Raw genomic sequence first — 6325 nt, 5'->3', positions numbered from 1 at the left:
AGCTCCCCCGCCCGCCAACGGTTCCATGACGGCGCGTCCCAGGCTGCCGGCCATAAACCGCCTTGGCCCCCGCTCGGAGGTGCACCGTGTCTCAAGCGGAGACGTGGTCGACGAGGATGGATACCAACTGCCCCGGCGCTGGAACCGCCGTCGTCGCCAGCGATAGATGGCCACCCCCAGCCCTCCGGCGCCTCGCCGACGGAGTCCCTCGCCCGAGGAAGTTGCTGGGCTCTGCTTCCGTTGCCTAGACCACCGCCACCGCGTGCGCGACTGCACCAACGACATCCGGTGCCGCACATGACTGCAGTCTGGCCATGACTCCCGTTCCTGCGACCCGAGCCGCCGGGACAGTGCGCCGCATCGTCAACAGCACAGCAACCCGGCTGCTCCGGCGCACGCGCGGTCGTCGTCCGCGCTCGTTACGTTGCCGCGCCAGCAACCCCCGCCACGGCGCTACCGACGGCTATCCTGCACCAGCCCGAGCCCGTGCGGGTCATCATGGCGCGCACCGTCGAGATGGAGGACGCGGAGACGGTCATGTCCCGCGCGATGGTCGCATCCATCACCGGCAATCGCCCGTCTGTCTCCACCGACGAGGTTGTTGCGCTGCTCTGGGACTCATTCGACCTCGTCGACGGCGACTTCACCGTCCACCGCCACCATCCAGAGGACTTTCTGATCCTCTTCAACTCGCTGGCCCTCAAGGAGCGCCTCGCCGGCGACCACTTCATCCGCTCGCCGCGCTTTTCCCTCTCGATGCGGCCATGGTGCAAGCTCGCACATGCCGGCTGCGGCGAGTTCGAATTCCACGTCGAACTCGAGTTGCGTGGTGTCCTTGCCCAAGCTTGGCACCTCCCCACCGCCGAGCACATCCTCGGGCAAAGCTGTTGGATCGAGCACCTTCATCCCCATACCCGCTCCCGTGCCGACCTCGCCACCTTCCGGCTATCTGGGCGCACGCACGACCCCGACAAGATCCACCGCGCTGCCATTCTGGAGGTGGTCGAGCATGTGCCGGCGGCCTTAGACTCCGATGCACCAACCATATGCACCCTGACCTACCCCATCGCCATCGCGCTGGCCCGCTCCGTCAAGATCAGGGCGCCGGCGACACCCAGACCACGAGCGCGACACCGGCGGGACCCGTGATCCCGCTCCCGACCGTGGCCCGGGACGCACGCGCCGCCGCGGACGCAAGCGCAGATGCTCGAACGCGCCCGCTCAAGGCCAGGCCGACGGCATGGCCATGGACGACCTGGGCTGGCGCGTTGCCAGACAGGCACGGGCGGATGGTCTATCCTCGTCGCCGGCGTGGCCTTCCAGCTCCGGCGCGGCACCGCTCGCGAACCCGCCGCGTACGGGCATGCTGCCCTGGCCAGGCCAGAGCGGGGGCCACCGCCCACATCACCATGCCAGAAGAGGAAAAGGCAGCGGAAAGCAAAAGCAGCAAACAGCCAAGGGCCAGCCTGGCAACGCTGACGCGGCCGCCGCAGACGCCCTGCTCAGCCCGGTCGGGACGCGTGTCGATCCTCAGCCGGCCGTGAATTCGAATCCGGTGGCCTGCAACGATCCCCATGACGATCACGTGGGCCAAAGCTCGGGTCCCCCTGACGCTTTGGCTTGTCGGGAACTGGCCCCTGTCAGCAACGCGCATGTCGCCTCGCAGGAGGGATCTGCAGCGCCAGAGACCCGATCGTGACAAAGCGAAGATACCGCCCCACCCGATCCAGAAGTGGGGCTGGATTCCGCTGACCAGTCCGCCTCCACCAACCCCACACGCGCGGCCTCGGGCGGGGAAACGCAGCTCCGCGGCGCCAACCCTCCCGCCCATGCAGACGGGCTATCTCCACCTGCTGCCGCTAGGCCGGCCCACAGCCCAGCGGGGACGGTAGTGCTCCTACAGCGGCCCGCGACTACACCACCTCCATTGCGGCCCTCTGAAGACCCGCTGTCCCCAAACGCTGGCGCCGTGGCTAACCAAGGCCCAAGTGGCCGCACGCCGAGCCGTTTCGCATCGCCACCAATTACGCTGCGGCGATCCCGGGGCCGCACCACGCCCGCGTCCTGGACCCTTGAGGAGTTCCTGGCCACCGCCACGAAGCACCTTAAACTTCGCCCCTCGTCGGGGACGGTCTGCAGCTACGACCTGCCAACCGAGCGCTCCTCCGACAGCGGAGCGACGCGCCCACGTGCAAATCCTGCGCACCCTCAGGATCATTGGAATAGACCAGAAGATTACTGCCGTAGAGATGAAGGCCTATGACGGCATGTTCGCGGCACCGCTGCCCCTGACGGTCCTCAAAGCCATCGCTAAACTGGTTGACCGTGAGATCCCAGTCTGCATGGCATCGACTGCGCACGGGAGGCACACGCTGTCGTTGCTTGCGAGGGCTAGTCCGGTCTAGGCGCGTCTACCCGTCGATCCCGCTCTCATGGATCACGGCCTTAAGATCGCTATCTGGAACGTGCGCGGCATGAACGCGGGCTCGCCGACACGCTATCTGTTCGCTGCCGGACACGACCTGGGCCTCCATTGTATGCATTCAGGAAACGAAAATGGAGTTGATCTACTCAGCTATTGTCCTGGATACGCTTGGTTCCGAATTCGATGACTACACATACCTCCCAGCCGATGGCACGTGGGGCAACATCTTGCTGGCGTGGAAGAGCAGGGCCCTGACCATCACGGACCCAATGTTCACCACCAACGCGATCACCGCTAAGGTGGCCACGGCCACAGGCACACCATGGTGGCTTACGGTGGTATACGGCCCCCAAGAAGATGCCGACAAGGTTGCATTCCTGCAGGAGCATCGCGACATCCGAGCCGCCTGCCCAGACCCGTGGATGGTTTGCGGCGACTTCAATCTCATCCTCCGCGACGACGACAAAAACACGGGCACCGTCAACCGGCGCATGATGGGCAAATTTCGCCGTCTCACAAATGACCTCGCGCTCAAGGAGATCTACCTCAACGGGCGGCGCTACACATGGTCCAACGAGCAAACACCGCCGACACTTGTGCAGCTCGACCGTGTTCTTTGCACCGCTGATTGGGAGGACGTGCACAGCGGATGCCACCTTCGATGTCTTGCGGCTGTGGTGTCGGACCACGCCCCGTTGCTGCTGGACTGCTCGCCCACGCCCACCTCACACCGGCGGTTCCATTTTGAGGAATACTGGCTATGCTTGGACGAATTCCATGATGTGGTGACCGCGGCCTGGGGTGCTACGCATCACGTCGATCCCTTCCACCGGCTCATGCTCCGGCTACAGGCAACGGCGGCTAGCCTCACTAGCTGGAGCTCCAGGTCTACGGGCAACATCAAGGCCAAGCTGGCGATATCACGGGAGCTCATCTCGCGCTTCGACCAAGCCCAGGAATCGCGCAACCTCTCGCCACCGGAGGCCTGGCTCCGCAAGCAGCTCAAGATATCCTACCTTGGGCTCGCATCCATGGAGCGCACGATCGCCCGCCAACGCTCCCGCATCGCCAACCTCAAGGACGGCAATGCCAGCACCAGTTTTTTCCACCGGCAGTGCTCGTTCCGTCGGCAGAAGAACCACATCTACAGCCTGGCCGTGGACGACAGGGTGCTCACGGACCACACTGACATGGCCAAGGCGGCCTTCACCCATTTCGAGGCCTTGCTTGGCACGGCGACCGCCCGGGAACACTCCCTGGACCCGTCACAGCTCATCGAGCCGACCGACCTCGCCGACCTTGATGCGCCGTTCAGCGCCGAGGAGATTTGGGAGGCTGTCAAGCGCCTCCCCGCCCGCAAGGCGCCAGGCCCAGACGGGTTCACAGCAGAATTCCTACGCGCATGCTGGACAACCATCAGGCAGGATTTCCTTGACGTGTTCCAGCAACTATATGACTTGCGAGGAAGAGGGTTCTACAAGCTGAACCAAGCATTGCTGACGCTGCTGCCAAAGAAAGTCGACGCCCAGGGGCTGCTCGACTACCGTCCGATCTGCCTGATACACCTTGTGGCCAAAATCTTCGCCAAGGTGCTCTCAATCCGCCTCGGTGCCAAGCTGGACAACCTGGTTAGCCACAACCAAAATGCTTCCATCTCGGGAAGGAGCTTGCACGACAACTATGTCCTTGTCAAGCCGTCACTCAAGCTGCTGCACCAACTGGGAGCTCCGAGAGTCATGCTCAAGCTCGACCTCACGCGCGCCTTTGATTCCCTGTCATGGCCATTCCTCTTTGAGGTTTTACGCCAATACGGATTCGGGAACAGATTCTTGGAGTGGACGGCCATCCTCCTGTCTTCTGCGAGCACGTGCATCCTCCTGAACGGCGAGCCCGGCCCCCCCATATGGCACCGGCAAGGGCTCCGGCAGGGCGACTCCATGTCCCCGCAGCTCTTCGTGCTCGCCGTCGACACCCTGGGACGGCTCCTACGACGCGCACACAGCCTGGACATCCTGCAGCCACTACACCCACGACGCCACATCCCGGCGATCTCCCTCTACGCCGACGACGTCATGGTCTTCTGCCACGCCACGATGGACGACACCACTGCGATCAGGGAGATCCTCGCCTTGTTCGGCAGGGCCTCCGGCCTGAAGGTGAACTTCACCAAGAGCTCCGCCACCATCTTGCACGGCGACCAAGCAGCCACGGAGATGATCGCGCACCTCGGCTTCCCGGTGGCGACTCTCCCCATCACCTACCTCGGCATCCCCCTGTCCACGCGCCGCCCATCTGCCGCCCAGCTACAACCCATGGTAGATGCGGTCGCCGCGCGCCTACCGACCTGGAAGGCTTGGCTGATGACTAAAACCGGGCGCCTCGCGCTGGTCAAGTCGGTCTTGTGTGCCATCCCAGTGCACCAACTGCTTGCGTTCGCGCCCCCCAAAAAAAACCCCAAGCAGATCGAGAAGATTTAGCGCGGTTTCCTTTGGGCTGGACGTGCCACTGCCAATGGCGGACACTACCACGTGAACTGGAACAGAGTTTGCCGCCCCATCGAGCTTGGGGGCCTGGGCGTGCGAGACCTCGAGCGTGCCGGTCTCGCCATGCGACTACGCTGGTTATGGTTCTCCAGAACGGACCCGGAGCGAGCATGGCAAGGGCTAGACCTTCAATTCTCGCCCACGGAACGAGCCCTGTTCTGGGCATCCACGTTCACGGTCATTGGGAATGGGCAGACCGCCCTGCTCTGGGAGGACCGATGGATTGGTGGCCAATCCGTGCGTGAGCTCATGCCTAACCTCTACAGCTGCATCCCCAAGCGACGACGGACGACGAGAACCGTGGCGGACGGACTCAATGGCAACTCCTGGGCACGCGACATCCAAGGCAACCTCGGCCTCCATGAGATTGGTCAGTATCTACAGCTCTGGCAGATCATGCAGCGCACCGAGCTCTCCACCACACCGGACAGGTTGATCTGGAGATGGACGGTGAGCGGCACCTATTCCGCGCAGTCCTGTTACACGGCCACCTTCCATGGATCAACGGGCTGCCATTCCTGGAAGCTAATCTGGAAGTGCTGGGCGCCGCCGCGAGTCAAGTTCTTCAGCCATCTTCCATGGATCAACGGGCTGCCATTCCTGGAAGCTAATCTGGAAGTGTTGGGCGCCGCCGCGAGTCAAGTTCTTCCACTGGTTAGCCAACCAGGACCGCTGCTGGACGGCAGAGAGGTTGGCTCGCCACGGTCTCCAACATCATCCCCGCTGCCTCCTATGTGACCAGCAGCCGGAGACGATGCGACATCTGCTGCTGGAATGCCCCCTAGCCCGACGGGCATGGCACGAGAACCTGGCCTAGCTACGCATACCGGCCCCGATCCCAACACAGGAACTGTTGCTTACGGACTGGTGGAACCATGCCAAGGAAGACACGCCGCTGACCCTTCGCAAGGCCCTGAAATCTGTCGCGCTGCTCGTGCCTTGGATGGTCTGGAAGCACAGGAACAGATGCGTCTTCGACAATGCAACGCCATCCCTTAACGCGCTCCTAGATGGCATTCAGGACGAGGCCCGCTCATGGGCGGCAGCTGGGGCACCTGGCCTCCGACTTGTGCTGCCCCAAACCTGGGACGTACATTAATTCACCTGATGTAACCCGCACATCCTAGGATGTCTGTAACTGAACCACACACACACCCCCCCCCCCCTTTTCAATGAAAAGAAACGCAAGGCTTTTGCGTTTTCTCGAAGAAAAAAAACTTCCTTAAGCCTTAACATACATTCAGAGTCAGAACTGAACATGAAGATATCAACCCTGTAGTTATATTACAGGTTACTGGTAGTAATTAGCAAGAACATGAAATGTGCCAACAGAAGAGGAGCTAACAAAGAAAAAAAA

General features: G+C 62.4%; 1 protein-coding gene across 1 annotated transcript in view; it reads right to left on the bottom strand.

Moving 5' to 3' along the window:
* LOC119329154 (CBS domain-containing protein CBSX1, chloroplastic-like) overlaps window positions 1-6325 on the bottom strand; it is a 37033-nt gene that overhangs the window by 26698 nt on the left and 4010 nt on the right. The gene's annotated exons all lie outside the window — the stretch shown is intronic.

This window comes from Triticum dicoccoides, chromosome 7A (genome assembly GCF_002162155.2).
Source record: "Triticum dicoccoides isolate Atlit2015 ecotype Zavitan chromosome 7A, WEW_v2.0, whole genome shotgun sequence".
In the NCBI taxonomy this organism is placed as follows: Eukaryota; Viridiplantae; Streptophyta; class Magnoliopsida; order Poales; family Poaceae; genus Triticum; species Triticum dicoccoides.
This window is presented reverse-complemented; position numbering and strand designations above follow the sequence as displayed.